We start from the raw sequence: 19,231 nt of genomic DNA on the forward strand, positions 1-19,231 counted from the left end.
GGGTGACATATTATGTTATGTTATGTTATATGCCTTTTATATAGCGCAAATCGCCTTCAGGTCTCTAAGCGCTTATAGAGAAAAGTGAGAAAGTCACTAGGGCAGATGAAAAAGCAGCATTAGTGGCAGAATTACACTTTAGTTAACACCTCTCTAAATAGGAACGATTTAATTGTTTCCTAAAAGTGAGGAGAACAGGTTCCCTAAGCAGTTACTCAGGTAAGTTGTTCCAAATCTGTGGAAACAAAACAGAGAATGCTCTATCCCCTTTAGATTTAGCAGTGTACCTGGGGGGAGTTAAACGGCAGGCCTCAGATGATCGCAGAGTCTGGCTAGCAACATATTTCTCTAGGCGATCTTTTATATACCTAGGTGCCTGGCCATGGATTGCAATGCATAAGCCCTTAAATTAAGCTCTCTCTTTAATGGGAAGCCAGTGTAATTTATGTAACAGAGGGGTAGCACGTGTCTTACTAGGAAGTCTAAAAATAAACCTAGCCGCATCATTCTGCACCACCTGCAATCTCCTGATAAGTTTCTGGGAAAGGCACATGTAAAGTCATTACCATAATCCAACCTAGAGATGACAGTGGCGGAAAAAATCGACTATAATGAAGATGTTGATTGGAGAGGAGCAAGTTTCCGTAACTGCCTTAATAATCCTATACAGGTTCCTACCACCGTAGTGACCTGGCTGGACATAGATAACTCATAGTCAATTTTTAAACCTAGGCTTTTTACAAGCGGAACTAGTACCGGGGCAGCACCTAGTTCCGGAGGCCAGAAAAGATCACACCAGGGGTTATTACTTGTTGGAATAACGAGCACTTCGGTCTTATCAGGATTTATTTTCAGTGAGTTGGCCGTCATCCAGTTCACTGTATATCTGAGCAGCTTTTTTGCTGACTCCGGATAAAGAGTTGGGTATCGTTGGTGTAATTAAATACCTGATAATCCATGTGTGCCAAGGTCTCCACAAGAGGTTGCAAATAGATATTAAAAAGAAGTGAAGATAACGCAGAGCCCTTTAGTTACCACAGGCAAGAGAGCCCAGGTCCGATGTGTGCTCACCCAACTGAACCCTCTGAGTATGGTCAGACAGAAATGACTTTATCAATTGGTGTGCTATCCCACTGATGCCCAGGTTGGTGAGACGGTTCAGCAGTATGTTATGGCTGACCGTATCTGTAACCTTATGGTTGTACAAGGAGGGAAGGAGCCAATAGGTAGATAGTGATGCAACCAAGGTTTATTAGAAGTTAACAATATGGGGTTTAACTCAGTCCTGGTCGGGGAGTGTTCTTCCAGCTTTGTCTTCTGGAGTCTTTCAAGGCTTGGCCGGCTCTTTCATTCGTCACCGTCTCGCCCGTGTGGAACAAAAGAAAAGGAGAGGGGGCAGCTAGTTCACTGCTCTAATAATACGCTGGTTATGGGGCAGGGTGTGCGGGTAACGTCCGTGAGGAAGAAGAAACCGTCACCAATTGACAAACCAAAATACACTAACCCGAGTGGTGTCGAGAATAGGGCTCAAAGTAAACGTTTGCCCCGAAACGACAACCCCTCCCTCACCCTCTGTTACCCGGTTCCCCCCCTTTTAAAATGTAGAAGATCTCTAAATCGGCCCCGTACCTTGCTTAGCCACGCGTCTCCAAGAACGTGGCTGGGCGAAACGTGTGGACGGTGGCCTCCTGGCTTCTCCTTCGGTGGTTCCTTCGGGATTTGCTCTCGTTCTGTGGTTCCGTTGTCTGCTCTCCTTGTCCCCGCTCCTCCTGGCCTCTCTTCCCGCTCGGCGACTTCGGTCCTTTTCTCCTCCGGTCTGCTTCCTCTCCTCAGCTCGGTGTTGCTTCGGAACGCCAACAGCTCCGCGTCTTCCGTGTCCGCCCTTTTTTCGGTGGACGCCAGCGATGATAGGCCGACAAATTCTGACATCAGAGGGGTGGGTTCTATGTCCGGGAAGTCCAGGCTTCCCTTAAAGGGCCCGGACCAGTCCTGTAGAGGAGACTGAGAGTCAGTCGCGGGGGATATTATAGATTTCTCCGTGACCCCGTGAAAGTATCCAATGCTGCTGATAGATCTAATAAAATCAGGGGACTCGGCTGATTATTGTCAGCCATAACTCTGAGCTCGTCAAGGACGGACAGCATCACTAGCTTAGTGCAATGATGGGCTTTAAAGCTTGCCTGTGTAGCTTCAAGTAGCTGGTGGTCCTCCAAGTAATTTGAAAGTGTTTTTAGTACATGTTATTCTAACACTTTGGCCAGAAAGGGGAGCTGTGAAATAGGTCTATAGTTCTTTAGAGTGAAAACTTATACACCTGGTTTCTTCAGCAGGTGGATAACCCTGGCTTCTTTTAGATTAGTTGGTAGGTAGCTGGTTTCCAGGGAATTGTTTAGTAGCTCAAGGATCTGTTTCGCCAGCCCTGGCAGGGCCATTTGAAAAATCCTCAGAGGGCAGGCGTCTGCTTGGTAGCCTGATTTAGTGCAGTTCACTAATAAAGTTAGGGTGACTGAATCAATTTTAGGGAAATTAGTAAATTGACTGCCGAGGCAGGGAGGGGGCAGGGTCTGGTGGAGGGAGCCAAGGTCAGTCGGGGTGTTAGCAATTTCCAAAATAATATCTTTGACTTTCTGAAGAAAGAAATCCTGGAAGACATCACAGTCTAACGATGCAACTGTAGATTTCTTCTCGGCCTTTTGGTTCAATTCTTTCAAAATTGCGAAAGTCTCTTTCTGTCTATTCGCTGCTGCAGCAATCCTTCCCTCATAATACTACACTTTACTGACTAGAATGACTGATTTGTAGGAGGTAAAAAGGGCTTTGTAGGTGTTCAGTTCTGTTGAATCATAGCTTTTACGCCACCACCTCTCAGCTTGGCAGAGATATTGTCTTTTTTCCCTCAATGGTTCATTGAACCAAGGAGCCCCCTCCTATCTATAGCTAGGCGGAAGTTGGTCAGCAAAGCTTCACTCTCATGGTCAATATTTGCTATCTTAGACCTTGGGGGAGGGATTGAGTGCAGAGTAGCTATTAAATGATCTGCCTCAATATTTTTCCAAATTCTCACCTTTCTCCACGTAGGTGGGGGCTCCAGTAGCTGACTATCACTTGGAACCCAACATCTAAGTAGCGAATGATCGGTCCAGGCACAGGGGCTAATATCTGTTATGTCTGCCCAAGGCTGTGATGTCCAAATAAGGTCAAGAGTGTGGCCCTTGTCATGGGTGGGGCTGTTGTCCAGTTGGTGAAGGTCCATTGAGAGCATAGCAGTCTCAAGTTGGCCCGCTAATGGTTCTCTCTGTGCTATATCCCAATGATAGTTAAAATCACCGACTACTAAAAGATGTTTATATCTAGAGCATAGGTTGGTAATGAGTTCCAAGAAAAGGTAATTAAAACTGGGGTGGTCCTCGGAGGCCGATAGACCACCATGAGTAAGTTGCAGGATGATTTAAAGGAAATTTGAACCCACAAAATATCGGCATTATCACAATTTTCTGCCATTATCTTAGTTACCATTAGACTCTTTCTAAAAAGGATAGTGACCCCCCCCTAGTGTCCCCTGGTTTATTTTGCCAGAGGGCATCAAATTCTGTTGGGAGTGCTGCGATAATGTCTGGGGATGACAGGTCCCCTAACCAGGTTTCCGTGAGGGCCAAAATGTCTATATCGCCATCTTGCAGCAAGGAAAAGACATCACGATGGTGCTTCTGTAAGGAGCGTGTGTTTAGAACCGCTACCTTCAGACCCAGTGCTATGGGAGGAGAAGCATTTTCCTGGGTCAATAAGTGTGGTGACCTGGAAATAATCTCAGCCCCGTTATTCCTCAGTAGATGTTCAGCCTGCAGCTTAACCATAGCATTGGCATCTAGGGTGTACTTACTAGTAGCAAAGTTCCGTAATTCTTCTGCGAGTAAGTCAGTGGGGGACCAGGGGTTCTGGCACCTGGTCCCGACCGAGCGCGGACGGGCGCAGACGGGCTTGTCTGTGGCATGCCGCCTGCGCGCACGATGCGCGCGTACGCTGCTCGTGGCACCATCAGCTGGTTTTCAAGCTGCAATGGGCGAGCCAGTGAGCAACTAAAGCGCGTCTCTAAAATGGCGGCATAAGGTGTCCCACCGGAAGTGAGTGTTCCGGGGAAGCAGTATCCATCTACAACCACTCCCTCCACTCCATCAGCACACTGTAGCTGCGGTGGACCGGGGATAGGAGATTGGCATAGAGCAGGTAAGTTCAGCCCGTTATGCCCCCAAAAGTTAAAAACACAATTTGAGCAACACTGACAAGATATGTTTAAAAATTAAGTTTAAAATACACTTGTTCGATATATGTCTTTCAACTATGTGGCAGCAAAAGCATAGAATATGCTGCTATCCCTTTTCTGTTTCATTTAATCAGAGTTTCTTTAGGAAGCAACTCAAAACATGTTGGTTCTCTAACTTTTAAGAGCCAGCAATATGGCTTAAATTTTTGGGTAGTGCCTGGACGCACTTACTGGGTGGCTGCTTTATAAATTCTAGTCATTCATTCATATATTCAAGCCAATGGCAATAGAGATTTGGAGAGACTGGGTGATTATAAACATTGGGTGCCATTTCACTCTGTGTACCTCGGTAAACTGGCCAACTTATGTGAAAACCAAGAACCCTACCACTAGCAGAAAGATAGTGACAGAAAATGTAATATCTCAGCAAATATAAAATAATTTGTTGTGGGGCCCGATTCCACATTCTGAAGCCAGGCCTTTCATAGAATGAAGGCCTGCTTAAAAGTGTGATGCAAATGTCCTTTAGGGAAAGAGAATGCCCTGCAGATCCAGCATTTGGAGCCAACTTGTGATGTTAGCTGTTATAGCTTTCTCGTCATTAATAAACAGAGCTCCAGGGGGCGTTACTTTTGCTCCTCAATCCTTGATAGATATGATATATAGCTTAGCACACTCACACTCTAAACTATTGAACCTCTGAGATAAAAAGGAGATCAAAATGGCCCAAAAGAAATCTATAGGATCGCAAAAACCCTGCTAAAGCGCCCCAAGCAGCCCTTACACCCAGGCAACGCGCAAGTCCGCTGTAACATTCTAGCAGAGTTCTTACGGAAAAAATGCAAATCATCTATTCTGCCTTCACGTCCCCGTCCTTCACTGTTCGATCTCCAACTGCTCCGACCTCTGACACTCACCATACGGCCACCCTACAAGCCTTCCCACCACTCAACCCCAGTCTATTAAACTCCATAATACCTCAGGTCAAATCAGGCTCTCCTAATGACCCAGCCACCCCACGCTCATGGTACATGGTCAACGACATCATTCTCCCCACAGTGCTCAACCTACTGAATTCCTCTCTAGCCTTAGGCGTTGTTCCATTACCCTGGAAACGTGCGATGGTTAGGTCCCTTTTAAAAAAAACTAATCTCGACCAGTCCGAGTTAAAAATTTACAGGCCCATCTCTTTGCTCCTTTGGATGAGCAAAGTACTGGAAAAATTCGCCAATGCCACTTTGGTAGATTTCATCGAATCTAACCATCTACTCAATGTTTCCCAAACTGGCTTTCGTCCCAGGCATGGAACAGAAACGGCGCTATTGGCAGTGACGGAGGAGGCACGAAAGATCTTGGACCAGGGTGGATCAGCGGCCATAATCCTCCTGGACCTCAGTGCCGCTTTCGACACCGTCAATCACAGCACACTTCTTTCACGGCTTACAAACATCAGGGTTTCGGGCACGGCCATTTCTTGGCTTGAATCGTTCCTCACTGACCGTTTCTTTCAGGTGTTTGAGGGTTCTTCCATCTCTCCAAGCAAATCTCTTCCGTGCGGTGTCCCTCAGGGCTCATCCTTGAGCCCCACATTGTTTAATGTCTACATGGGGCCAATAGCTGAGGTGGTCCGTCCATTTGGTATCAAAATCATCACAAACGCGGACGACACCCAGTTGGTGGTCTCCCTCAACTAACTTGACACAAACCCAGATAACCTTAAGACCTGCTTGGAAGAGGTTTCAAACTGGATGACCCAATCATACCTGAAACTGAACGGTGACAAAACCGAGCTAATGTTTTTAGGAAACCCCTCCCCATTAGCTCTCAAATCACTCTGGCCCCCCTCCCTGGGCGCGCCTCCCTCACCCAGGGAAAAAATCAAGAGCTGTGGTATATGGCTCAGTAAAACCCTCAGCTTCAATGCCCAAGCCACCAATCTCTCGGCAACCTGCTTCGGCCTTCTTAGGCTAATTCGGAAGATCCTTTCCTTACTACCCTTCGAAGCAAGGAAAATAATGGTTCAAGGCCTAATCTTATCCAGATTGGACTTCGGAAAAGCCCTCTCAACATTCTTCAGGTGGTGCAAAACGCTGCGGCCCGAACCCTTCTCCAAATCCCCCAGCGTCTCCCAATAAAGGCCGGCCTGAGGACCTCACACTGGCTACTAGTAAGTCGTAGAATCGAATTCAAGACCCTCTGTATCTCCCACCAAGCCTACTGGAAAACCGGTCCTCCCATAAACCATTCTTTGATTACCCCTCACAACCCTGTAAGACACCTCAGATCAGCTTTCTCTTAGCTGGTCACAGTCCCCAGGATTAAAAAATCCAGAAGTGGAGGCCGCTCCTTTTCTTATAATGCCTCCAAACTCTGGAATTTCCTCCCTCTCAATATACGATCAGAATCCAATCTACTCTGCTTCCGCAAACAGTTAAAAACTTTACTGTTCTCCCACCCTGACTAATTTTCTCTTCTCATCAGCTTGCACTTGTCTGTATCGTTGGGACGCCTCAGGGTAACCACCGCGCTTTATACATTTTCTTTTCATTTCATTCTTTTCATTTCATTTCATTCAGAGCTGTTATAGTATAAAATCCATAAATAAAGGAGGCACAACAAATGAGTCCTGGGCCATCAAAGAGCGTGAGGTTCCCCTTCTGACATCCCAGACTCTTCTGGTGTCCCTATAAAGCTGACTACCACCTGTGCCAACTCAGCATCTGGTGATGATAGGAGACAAATAAATGATATATGTGGTGAAGGGATGGAGACAAAGATATTATATTGTAATGAAGATAAAGAGCAAGTACTGAAGTGCTCTAGAGGAAACCCTCTGATTTTGCAGGAGGTGCTAAATCTGGAGGATTATAAACTGGTTTAATTTGCTCCTCATACAGGAAGAATCATGGCAGAAATTCTTTGGTATTTACTCCTCCAAAAATCATGTCTTCCTCCCCTGTTGCAGCTGTGCTTTCTGCTTTCAGTCTGGAAGGCCTTAAGACATCAGTGGGTAAACAATGTAGTTATCATCTGTTGCTCTGTCATAGCAGTGGATTATGAGAGTCAGAAACTGAAATTAATGATTGGGGTTCTCTACTAGAGCCATGCACAACAAAAGATTACTTGAATAGTGAGGAAATTAAGACATCAGTTATGTTGGGGAAGGGCCTATGCCTACTACGAATAGAGTATGTTACAGTATAAGGATGGAATATAAGTTAGTTAGAGACACAGTGCGGGAGTGTAAGAACGAAGGAACAAGGAAGATTAGGAAACTAAAATAAGGAGAAGGGATAGAGAGAGAGAAACCGAGACAGAGGCACAGAGAAAGAGTGTGCATGATGTGTGCAACAGGAAAGAGGTTTAAATGTGAGGAAGCAGCATAACATCAGGATAAATCAAAGGAAGGGGGTAAAGAAAGAAACAGGAAGAAGGGGACACACAGTTGCTTCAATACGTATAATAAAAACAAAAATGACCCAATGAGCGGGAAATCAGAAAGATTGGCAGAACATGGAGAACCTCAGTGAGACCTCGATATGTGAAACAGGGAATAATAAGTATCGAAATACATCCAGTTTGACAATTTAGTATGATGGCAGTGGAGGTAACTAGCCGGAAAAGAATTGAAACACAAAGATAGATGACGTTAGAGTAAATTGCTTGACAAATGAGAGACAGCAAAGAAAATATTGATACCAAGGTGAAAGAAAAGATATTTTAGATTGAAAAAGGGGAGGAGTAATGCTGGCTAGATCGGAAAGTATGGTGTTTAGGTATACTTACGGCAGAAGGAAGCACTTCTCCAGGCCTTGATAGTGATGCCAGCAGCCTGGCATGCAGCCACATAACTTTGGATGCTGTGACACAGGATGTTCTGATCGCCATTGCCCGCACATAGGTCAAAGAGGCAGTTGTTGTAGTATAAATCCGTGATGATGATGGCGTAGCAGGCGCTTAGAGGACCGCCGGTTTGCTTGAAGAAGCCACAGTAGTTGACCCGCTTGAAGACATTCATCTGTGAATCCGGACAGACAGGGCAGGCATTGCCACTTCCGCCACAGCCTTCATTGCAGCTCACACCTGCAATATTGACTCGCCATCCGGTGCCAAACTTGGTGGCATCTGGAGCCAGAGTCTTGTCGGGCAGCATGAACTCATCTTTGGTGTCCCCGTTATAATTACCGCACAAGCCTTCGAGTTGGCCCTGGTAGTTGCCAGGGACAGTGACCACAACGTGGTAAACCAGGTCATAGCTGACCACTAGGCCGAAGTCGGTTTGCACAATGATTCGGATCCCTTGCTGATAGACTTGAATTTGTCCTTCCTTCAAGGTCAGTGGGAGGTTATTGTTGATTCCGTTCACCTGTCAAAAAGTAAAATGTGACGTTATTGGCTCACGTATTATTACACTTGAGATTGCTTGTCATCTCAATTGTTAGTGAGGAAAATTGCAGTACATCAAAAGCACGCCCACTGTAAACATTTTGCTGAAATATCTGTTATGTCTAAGTTATTTACAATTACCACGGGACAATGTTCATTGCTTTTTATTCCATTTTAGTTTTAGTTCAATTACAGGCAAAAGACAAAGATTCTAAACATATTGATCAAGGATTCGTGAGAGGGCAGCCAGCTACCTGGATGCACTGCACGAAAGGGAAGGAATACAACGTACTTAACATTATACAGCACATTCATGTCGTTTCCATGCACTGGCACACTTTTGACTGCCAATGCACATGGTGCAAGGATGCCTGAATTGTAAGCAGGATTGTTTTTGTGCAGGAAGGGACACTTTCCTGCACAACAACAATCTTCTGAGGCATTTTCCTCTTTCTATGTGTGCTGCAGAATGAGGAGAAATAAAGATATTTCTCCTCGCCCCATCTCACCTGGGGAGGAGTAGCATTTTGATGCATATCCAGGTATACCAGTAATGATAAAAAAGGGAATGTGTCAAAATCCATGGGCAGATGCATGGGAAAACCCACATTCCACTCATGGAATGGCTCTCTGAGGCAGAGTAACTTAGATTTATCAGGCCATGCAGGGCCATGACAGGTGGCCTTGCGTGGCTTCCTAAATTTTACTTAGTAGTTGTGTTGCCCTTGAGCTCCATTGTGTGGGGCAAGGGCGATGCAACTGCATGATAAATATTCCCCTCTATGTTGAGAGTGTCACAATACAAAATTAAGCTCACTATGGTAATGTGATTGTAAAGTTCACCATTACCCCAGTGTCCATAGCTGGGCCATTATTAAGTGTGTTCTGAGAGATGTTTGTTTCATGTTTATTTTCCTAGCAGTGTTTGAGCAATAACATTTCAGTAGTGTAATGACTGAAATAGTCCATAGACACACGCATACCCACATACACACACACACTTACCGTGCAATCCACAAGCAGCGTCTTTCTAAACCACTCACCCTTCCTGTTTGAGAGACAGAATCTTGTTCTTCTCCTAGTAAACTTTTTCATCCCCAGGGTCTCCTCGATTATTAATCCCCAATCTCTGTTCCACATAGATCCTGCTGTTCTAGCCTTCCCTACTTGTGCTGTCAAGTGATTATGTCATAATTTGTGTGCATTGTGAGCCAAATAAATAAGTAAATGCATGGAATTTAAATATTGATAAAACTCCAGTAGTTTTTCAAGTCAGTATAAAAGATCAATATTTAAGTGCAAGTGTCAATAGCCTTTGGAGGTCAAACTTGTGGAGGGACGGGGCAGTTGCGTGTTTCAACTCCATGGATATTGGACTATAAGGTATAATAAATTGCTTATATATAGCACTGAATGCCTTTAAATGTGCTAATGTTACCAGTTTATTGGTACTTAGTCTATCCAACTTGACCTAATGCAGAACTTGCAGATCACAATGAACGTCAGCAACAGGGTTAAATGATATGAATGACTGACTGAGTTAGGGTTAGTTTAGAACTTTGCAACAACTGACGCATTTTCAGATCATGACCTTGGCTTACCCTGACAACTCCTTTCTTGTTCTGCAGGAGCATAATGTTGTATCCATAGACGTCAACCATTACCATCTTAGTCACCGACACTTTCCCGTTTCCATACTTTTCATTCTCCACACTGATGGTGAAGGGGACCAGCGCATTTATGAGGGAGATGGTTCTTGACAGTGTGTATGTACAGGTACCTTGAAAATCAAACGGCAGCCCATCGAAAGTGTGACAATGAGGATCACCTGCTGCCCAGCACTGGGCCGAACCAATGAGCTGACACTTCAGGATACCATTTATTATCTTACACTCCTCATTAGCTTTGCAAGAAAATGCTTTACAATCAATGAGTCCACCTCCCATACAGGTGCACTGATTGGTACACAGGCCATTTGGGTAGAAGACGTCTCCAGGCTTGTAGTAGATGCCGTTGTATTCACACCCACACTGGGAGATTGGAACACACTGGCTACCACTGAGTACAAAACCTTCGTCACATACACAGCCTTCCTTGCAGTTCGCATTGCATTCCACTGAGCAAGTGAAGCTGTAGCAGGTGGTGGGGCAGCCACTAGGACATATTTCATAGTAACTATTAGCTCCACAGGATGAGCCTGAAATAAAGAGAGAGAGCAGAGAACCCATTAGCAAATATATGCTCTTGAAACTGTTTCAACTCTATGTGCACTTTCCTTATGACATTTCTCTATGGTTGTGTCTGTAGTGTGATGCACATGAGTCTGGATAGTTCACACATGGCTTAACAAGTTAAGCTTTTTCCTAATTTTCAGTAAAATTAATGGTTGAGTCTGAGTGATCTAGGAAAACAAGCCAACAAACAATACATGTTCTGTGCTAATTGTGTTACATATAATAGAATAGTGTTTGCTATCCCTGCTCCATTGATGGAAACCCATATGAAGCACTATTGCTTCTGTTAAGTAATTTTGTGTACATTAAACACAGAGCCTGCATTAATTTTCTCTGTTCTGGTCTCTTATGTCCTTAACACACATACTTACTTGTCGTAGCTCCCCCCTGCATTTTCAAAATCTACATAAAGATCTTACAGATAAATCGCATATCTAGGCATCACGTGATATACCATTCTTATGAAGATGATGAAAACATTCAGTAAAAGTTCTCAGTTTTCTATCTAGTTTTAAAGATATGGAACCCTGGAGGAACCAAAACTGGTTCAAGTTTAATAACAGTAAACCTGAGGTAATCCTGTTGGTAGTACCCACAGACTTGATAGACAGCTGCCCCTCTCTCCAGTCTCTGTATACAGAAAAGGATGATCACTGCACACAAATGTAGCCAACTCTTACTACAATCATGAGGGCCTTTCACTGGCTGCAGATGGAACCAAAGATTCTGTATAAGTTCCATCGTGAACTGCATAAATCCAATCCTGTTTTTGGACTACTTTCAAAATAAGACCTTCTGATATACCCCTTTAATCTTCCAAATTGAATTTTTCAATGCTCCACCTTTGGTGGTAGGTGGGAGCAGTTCCTAATTTGCGAAACAAAGAGTGCTGGTGCCCACGGGTCTGCTCAGAAGCTAGCGGCTGGTGCAATTAAACTTAAGGGTGCAGAATACCATGGCTGGTAGTTTTTAATCCACTACCAGACATCTCCTGCTCCTTTATCTCACTCTTATAGATTTCTACTGTCTCTCTTTGTGACAGATGTTCTGTCTTTTGCTTCCTCTGTCTTACCATTTTGTTTGTTTTCCCTCTCCTCCACTTGATAAATATGTGATGTGGTTAAATAAGTGCAGGTTCACAAAAATAAGTGCTGGTGCCCCCTACTGACAACCACTGGCTCAAATGAAGCACTGGTATGGTAGGTGATTTGACTCCTTAGAATCTTGACTCTAGAACTTTTGTCTGAAAATATTGTTCCTGTGGGGGCGCTAGGTGGCGCACTAGTGAATGGACGCCTTTCTGTGAGGCTCCCACATCCTGGCGAACTTAATCCTAAATTTCTCCTAATTTCGGCAACCTACCGGGCTGAAACTTTTCCCATCTGTGCAGTGGATCCCCTGGAAGCTCCGGTTCGATTTTTGGACTGACAGCTTGCCGTCTTCGGCCGGGAGAGGCGATCCCGTCCCCAACGATCCTGACCAGTGGAAGTGGCTGCGCAGCCGGGCGGCTCGCCTGACATCGCGAGACTGGGGACTCTGTGGAGAAGGCTAGGCCCCGAGTGGCGCGAAAACGCCGGCGGATATCGAAGCGGCGGCGGAGGAGGACGAAGACTGTAGCCCTTGCTGGTAGCTGAGACCTGCACCGTGAGTGGATGTCTGCCTGGCCCTGCTAAGCCTTTTCCCGCTAGCGCATTGCTAACCTGCAGCCCCTAAGAACCTTGACACATCGTACTTCTCGCCGAGCGCAGCCAGGTGCCCCGCCAGTACACAGCAAATATGGCGGCTGCCTCCGGAGCGAAGGTAGCTCTGTGAACGGAGGGACTTTAGACCTGCTTACCTGCCTAGCCCCCAAGGTACTGAGGAGCGGTGGAGATACGCTAAGCTGTGTGCTGGAAATGAATGCTGGTGGGGGCTGTTGCTGACTGAGAGGGTCGCCCTGAAACCTGCACGACACGAGTTGCTTAGATCCCCGACAGGTGACCGGCCTAATCGCAGTGGGGCACCCCCCCTACCCTTGCTGATGGCATTGATCTTCGCAGCCTGGGGAGAGGATTACCTATAGTGGGATATACGCTGTCCTACGACTGGCGCAGGCGCTCTTGGAAAGGCTTCATTACCGCTAACCTTTGAAGGTACCACCACGATATTGGCCCGGACATGCACAAATTAGCCGCGCTCTTCATGGCTAGGGTGCTGTACTGACGATTAGCCATAGCCCAGCCACTAGAATACGTACGCACACCCATCTGTTGCCTGCCTGGTTGCGGTGTCTGTGACTTCTGACTTGTGGATGATTTTGAGCGGCCCGCTCGAGACCTGGGAGACCTGCAGCTTCAGTGGGACGACTGTTGGATAGTGCACGGTGAGCCTGATAAGCTATGAGACCGCTGGGGTGCTGATAGGACTAGACCGGTGGAACTGCCTTTGGCCCAAAAAAAAAAATCGACAGACACCTGTACTGGCCATGCGTGCACAACCTGTGAGGTTTCCAGTCCCAGGCGGCGAGTGGTTTCCACGGGATACGGCGACCGACTTAGACCGCACCCCTGATATTGAGGAGAGATCCTAGTTGCTCAGCCCATTGCTTATAGTGGTGGACCGTCCCGACTGGTGGCAAGGATGGGGAGACCAGACGCACGCCAACCGAAACTCACTTTCGACGCCACAAAAAAAACGACTCGCACCAGCCCGGAACAGCAGAAACAGACCGAGGCTAATGGCTCTGGTGATGGCCAACCGACCACCTCCACAGATGTCCAGGAAATTCTCCGTGAAATGCGCCAAGGATTTGCGATCATCGCGGATAAGGTGGACAGGATGTCTTCGCGTATGGATGCTGTTATCCATAAATTGGATGTGCACGAGGGGAGGCTAAAGGAAGCGGAACAGCGGGTCTCGGACATCGAAGACACCTCGACACAACACACGACGCGGCTTACACGGATGGATGACCTCCTACGCACTATAGCAGCCAAGAACGAGGATTTGGAGGCGAGAAGCCGGCGCAATAATATACGCTTAGTGGTTATACCGGAATCCACCAATGTGGGGAAAATGGAGGACTATGTGGAAAAACTCCTGCTAGCAGCGGTGGGCCCGGAAGCATTCTCACCTCATTTCATTGTGGAGAGGGCGCATAGATCCCTTGGACCTGTGCCCAAACCGGGCATGAAACCAAGACCTATCATCGCCCGCTTGCTGAACTATAGGGACAGGGATGCTGCCTTGCGTGCGGCTCGGACCTCCAAAACACTCTCCTTTGAAGGCAACAATTTCACGATATACCCAGACTTCACGCCTATGGTGCAGGAGGAACGCCGTAAGTTCTTAGATGTCAAGGCGAAACTTCGTAATCTCCAGGTGGATTATGCTCTGCTCTACCCGGCTCGACTGCGTATCACTTTTCAAGGGCGCTAGAGGTTCTTCACGAAACCACAACAAGTAGTGGACTTCATCAGGCAATACAAACGTTCAGCACATCAGCATGGGGATGGAGAGGATGAGCCTGACCGGAGACGCGACCAGGTGGAGGAAGATGAACAGTGACCTCGAAGAAAATTTTTGGGGATACTTTCTTGCATTGATCGGACTCCTGTGCGTGAGTACTGACTTATGGGCCACTCTATAGCACTGTATGTCATTGCTGATACTTTCTCCTCCTTAAGTTGAGATGGGACTGGGAGATGGCCCGGGGGAAGCTGAATTGGGATACTGCTCGCCGGGTACCCCCTCCTCTCTCCCACTGGCTGGTTGGATTCTGCCTAAGGGAGCTAGGGGAGCAGAAGGGGAAATGTGTTGCCACCTGGAATGCTACCTAGAGGGTATTACCCATACAGTTCTTGTTGGTCTAGGGTATGTTTTCACCGTTGGCTGTTGAGGGGGTTGGGGTGGGTTGGGAGGGAGGACGAAACTGGCAAGTTGGGGACGCTTCAGTGGGAGGTTGGGAGGGCGAGGGGGAATGCTTGGGGGTTGTATGTGTTGTTTGAATGCTGGCTACACGTGCTAACAAACAAAGTGGTCTACAGGTTGATCGGTACTGGTGGGAGCGATTACACTATGTGGTTGATTTGTCTGCCGCAGGGTGACTTCGGAAAGATGGACACAGCTGACAATTATGGGAGCGGGGGAAGTTAACAAATGTACCTTTTTATCATGGAATGTACGGGGGCTTAAGGACACACGTAAATGCAGACAGTTGGTGGCCTACTGGGATAGACATAACGTACAAGTGGTTATGCTACAAGAAACTCACAACCCCCCATCTGTCGCATCCGCTTTCGGTAGGAGATGGGCGGGCGTAAGAGTTTTCTCTAACTATTCCTCCTATGCCAGAGGTACTGCTATCCTTCTGCATCGCGCCCTCCCGTTCACGCTCCAAGGTCAACGTATAGATAAGGAAGGGAGGTATGTGGTATTGTGGGGGAGATTGGGGGGGAAACACTCACTATTGCCAACTGTTATGCTCCTAATGTTGATGACCCCCATTTTTTCACTGCACTGTGGGGGATAGTGATGGATGTGGGTTCTCATCATCTGATATGGGGCGGTGACTTTAATGTCGCTTTACTCCCAAGACTGGATAGAGCAGATGGATGTTCGGCGTACCACCCTGGTGCGAGGGATGTCCTTCGAGGGATAGTAGATGACGAGGGGTTAGTTGATGGATGGAGGCACCTGCATCCGGATCTGCTGGATGGCACACACTTCACTTCATACACTGGCACATGGGCTAGGATAGACTATATTCTTGTATCAAGAAATTTGGCACCACATATCCTGACTGCGCAACATCTACCTAGGACACACTCAGACCACTGCCCAGTTCTACTGACTATAGATATGCCCGGGTTTAATAAGCCACGTCCACCTTGGCGGTTGCACCCTAACATTCTAGTAGACACGGTTTTCCGGGAGGAGCTCAGGGAGGATATAGAAGAATTTTTTCCTCGTAACAAGGATACTGTGGATAGTGTGGAAACGGTCTGGGAGGCCTTCAAAGTTACAGTGAGGGGGTGGTGCATCGCCAAAAGCTCTGGGGTATTGAGAGACATACAGCGTACACTCCAGAGGTTGGAGGATAGCCTGCGGATACTGGAGAGAGACATGGTACGGGGAGGTCCAGCAACAGCGCAGCAAGAATTCAGGGCCAAACTATCAGAATATGAGGCGGAGGCGCACAGGGAGGTGCAGTTTAAGGGTAAATACTGGAAAGCCCGCGCCTACAATGAGGGAGGGAGAATGGGTAGGGCACTGTCCATGGCAATTCGCATGGCACGAGGCTCGAACACCATCTTAGAATTGAATACGACTGACGGGAGGGTGTGCAAGGACTTAGCTGGCATACTGAACACACTCCAAACACACTATGAACAACTTTACACATCACGGACGACTGGGGACCTTGACCTGGATTGCTTTTTGGGGGATATCGCACTCTGCTGGATAAGCGACACCCATCGACAGTTTCTAGGAGCTCCACTCGAGTTAGATGAAGTGAGAGACGCCATAATGTCCTTGAGCAATGGGAAGGCGCCTGGCCACGATGGGCTCCCCGCGGAATTTTACAAATGTTATGTTGACATCATGGCACCTGTCTTGCGGGAGGTGTTCGAAGATGCCTTGGAAGTGGGTGTGCTGCCGAGATCCATGAGAGAGGTTGTGATCACATCTCTACTTAAGCCGGGTAAAGACGCCGCACAATGTGACTCGTATCGCCCTTTATCACTGCTGAACTGCGATACCAAAATTCTGGCCAAGGTGCTCGCCACGAGACTCTCGCTGCTCATGACCACACTCATACTGCCTGATCAATCAGGATTTGTCCCTACGAGATCTACCTCACGCAACCTCCGCACTGTCTTCTCCCTAATCCAAACGGTAAGCCCTGAGATACCGCTCGCTGCTGTCTTTCTGGATGCATCGAAAGCCTTCGATTCAGTAGAATGGGGTTTTTTATTTACGGTATTACAGAAGATGGGCTTTCCCCCGATCTTTGTGGATTGGCGCTTACTGTACACGGCTCCGACGGTGAGAGTACTGGCGAATGGACTCCTGACTGACACTTTTGCAATAACGAGGGGTACTCGCCAGGGATGCCCCCTCTCCCCTCTACTTTTCGCCATTGCGATTGAGCCACTGGCCTGTCGCATTCGACAGCTACATAAAGCCAGCGCCTTTAACTGCTTTCAACGACAACTCTCTATTTCGCTCTATGCTGATGATGTCACGTTGTACGTCAAAGAGCCACAAACTACCTGGAATACATTGCTGCGGGAATTTGTCGCCTTTGGAGTCCTGTCTGGCATCTCTATCCACTGGAGTAAGTCCCAGTTTTTCCCCCTAACGCCTGCTGTGGCGGAATTCCCGCTCGATTACCCTCTGGAGTGGTGTTCCTCGGAGTTGGGATACTTAGGGATACAACTCTCGAGAGACAAGGGAGACACTTTGCGGCTGAATTATGGAGTGGCTATAACTAAACTGGCAGACTCGGTGACCCGTTGGATCAAACTACCCTTATCCTTGGCGTCTAGAGTTTCACTCATAAAGATGGTGGTCTTGCCGCGTTTTTTATATATGTTCCTCAATATACCTTATCACCCGGGAGCTTATTTTTTCAAAACCTTGCGCTCTGAACTTATACGTCTAGTATGGGGGGGCAAGCAGGCGCGCCTTCGTTGGGCGGTTATGACACAACCTTATCATATGGGAGGGTTCGATATCCCTGATCTTGAACTTTATTACTTGAGTGCGCAGGCACATTACCTGTTCTATTGGATGAAACCTACTGCCTTCATGACACAGATTGCGGCGGAGGACTGGATTGCCCACCCACTGCCACTGTCTGGTGTGATTCATGCCCCCAGTTCTATGTTGGAAATGCAGGCAAATACGGTCACTTGTACAATGGACGCATGGCATAGAATAGGGAGACGCTTACAGGCCCCGTTACTCTATACAGCTCGATTACCATTGACTTATCACCCGCAAATGGCGCTCTACCAGGAACTGGGCTTCAGGAACATGTGTCGCTGGTTGAGAATTCAGGTATGGGGCGATCTATTCCATGACGAGATATTTCGCTCTCGGGAACACTTTTTTGGGGATAGTATGCCTACCCCCCTTGAGTTGTTTTATTTTCTACGGTTGCGAGAGGGCCTGAAAACTATACTACCGGAATATCCTCAGGAACCCCCCAGTGTTGCCCCGCTTACGGTTGTGCTGAGTAGCGCGGAAGGTGCACATCTAGTGTCCAATATCTATAAAAGCCTCCGAACAGCACTGCCGGTTGTGGAGAGTACGGCTAGAGTGCACTGGTCACATGACCTTGGTAGGGACATCACGGATGACCAGTGGGAATACTGTTGTAACCTATCAGGGGAGGTGATGTCTAGCTGTCGCTTTAAAATTATACATTACAAGTTCCTTCATCGGCTGTATTACACGCCTGTTAGGAAAGTTAGATTCGGCTTGGCTGACTCGGATAGATGCGAGAGATGCGGACAGGGAGGGGCGGACTTCCTCCATCTGGCATGGAGTTGCCGGCAGGTGCAGGAGTATTGGTCGCTGGTTTGCGAGGTCATCTCCCTTATGCTAGATGTTACACTAGAATTGGATCCATTGCTGTTCCTGCTGGGCTATACTGCGCGCATAGCGAGGACTGTCAGGAAATACACTAATGTTGCACTGTTGCTGGCGAGATGACACCTGGCCTGCAGATGGGGGTGGGGTCGTGCCCCTAAATTCAAAGACTGGTTGCGAGATATGTTATACTGTCAGGAACAGTTTGGAATTTTCTCTGAGTTGCTGCCCCTGACCTCTAGGCCGGCTGACATTTGGGGTCCCCTGCAGGCATACCTTCTCCTAACTGCATCACATGGGACGGAGGGTACTGATGTTGTTGATGGGATCCCAGCAACAGATTCGGAATAGATACAGGGGCTGTAAGTAGGACTGGAGCGGGGACGGGGGGAAGCCTGATGATTCTACTACTGTTGACCAATTGGAGGTGGAAATGCCCGCTCGGTCACCCTTTCTGTGAAAAATGGATGACTCTGCAGGGGTGGCTGGTCTGCGGTCTTCAGACTGCTTGATGTTGTGAATTAAATTGCTGTTTTACTCTGACCCTCACCCGAGCTGCCATATATCTGTGATGTGATACCACCCCTTTTAGGAGGCGTGACTAGGCCTTGTGTCAGTTCTGTGCTATGCTGCTCTCTTAGCTGCTATATTGGTGCTATTGGCACTTCTGTTGCTCCACGTAATGTGTCTCCGTTTACTGTTATCTAGCTACTTGTAAACTTGCTGTTGACCTGTCGTATGCTGATTCCTGAATTGCTGTTGAGATGTTGAA

At 47.3% G+C, this 19,231-nt stretch overlaps 1 pseudogene; it reads right to left on the reverse strand.

Moving 5' to 3' along the window:
* The window catches only part of LOC144769647 (IgGFc-binding protein-like), a 1,000,379-nt pseudogene that overhangs the window by 436,287 nt on the left and 544,861 nt on the right, over positions 1-19,231 (reverse strand).

The sequence above is a fragment of the Lissotriton helveticus genome, chromosome 7, assembly GCF_964261635.1.
Source record: "Lissotriton helveticus chromosome 7, aLisHel1.1, whole genome shotgun sequence".
Taxonomy (NCBI): domain Eukaryota; kingdom Metazoa; phylum Chordata; class Amphibia; order Caudata; family Salamandridae; genus Lissotriton; species Lissotriton helveticus.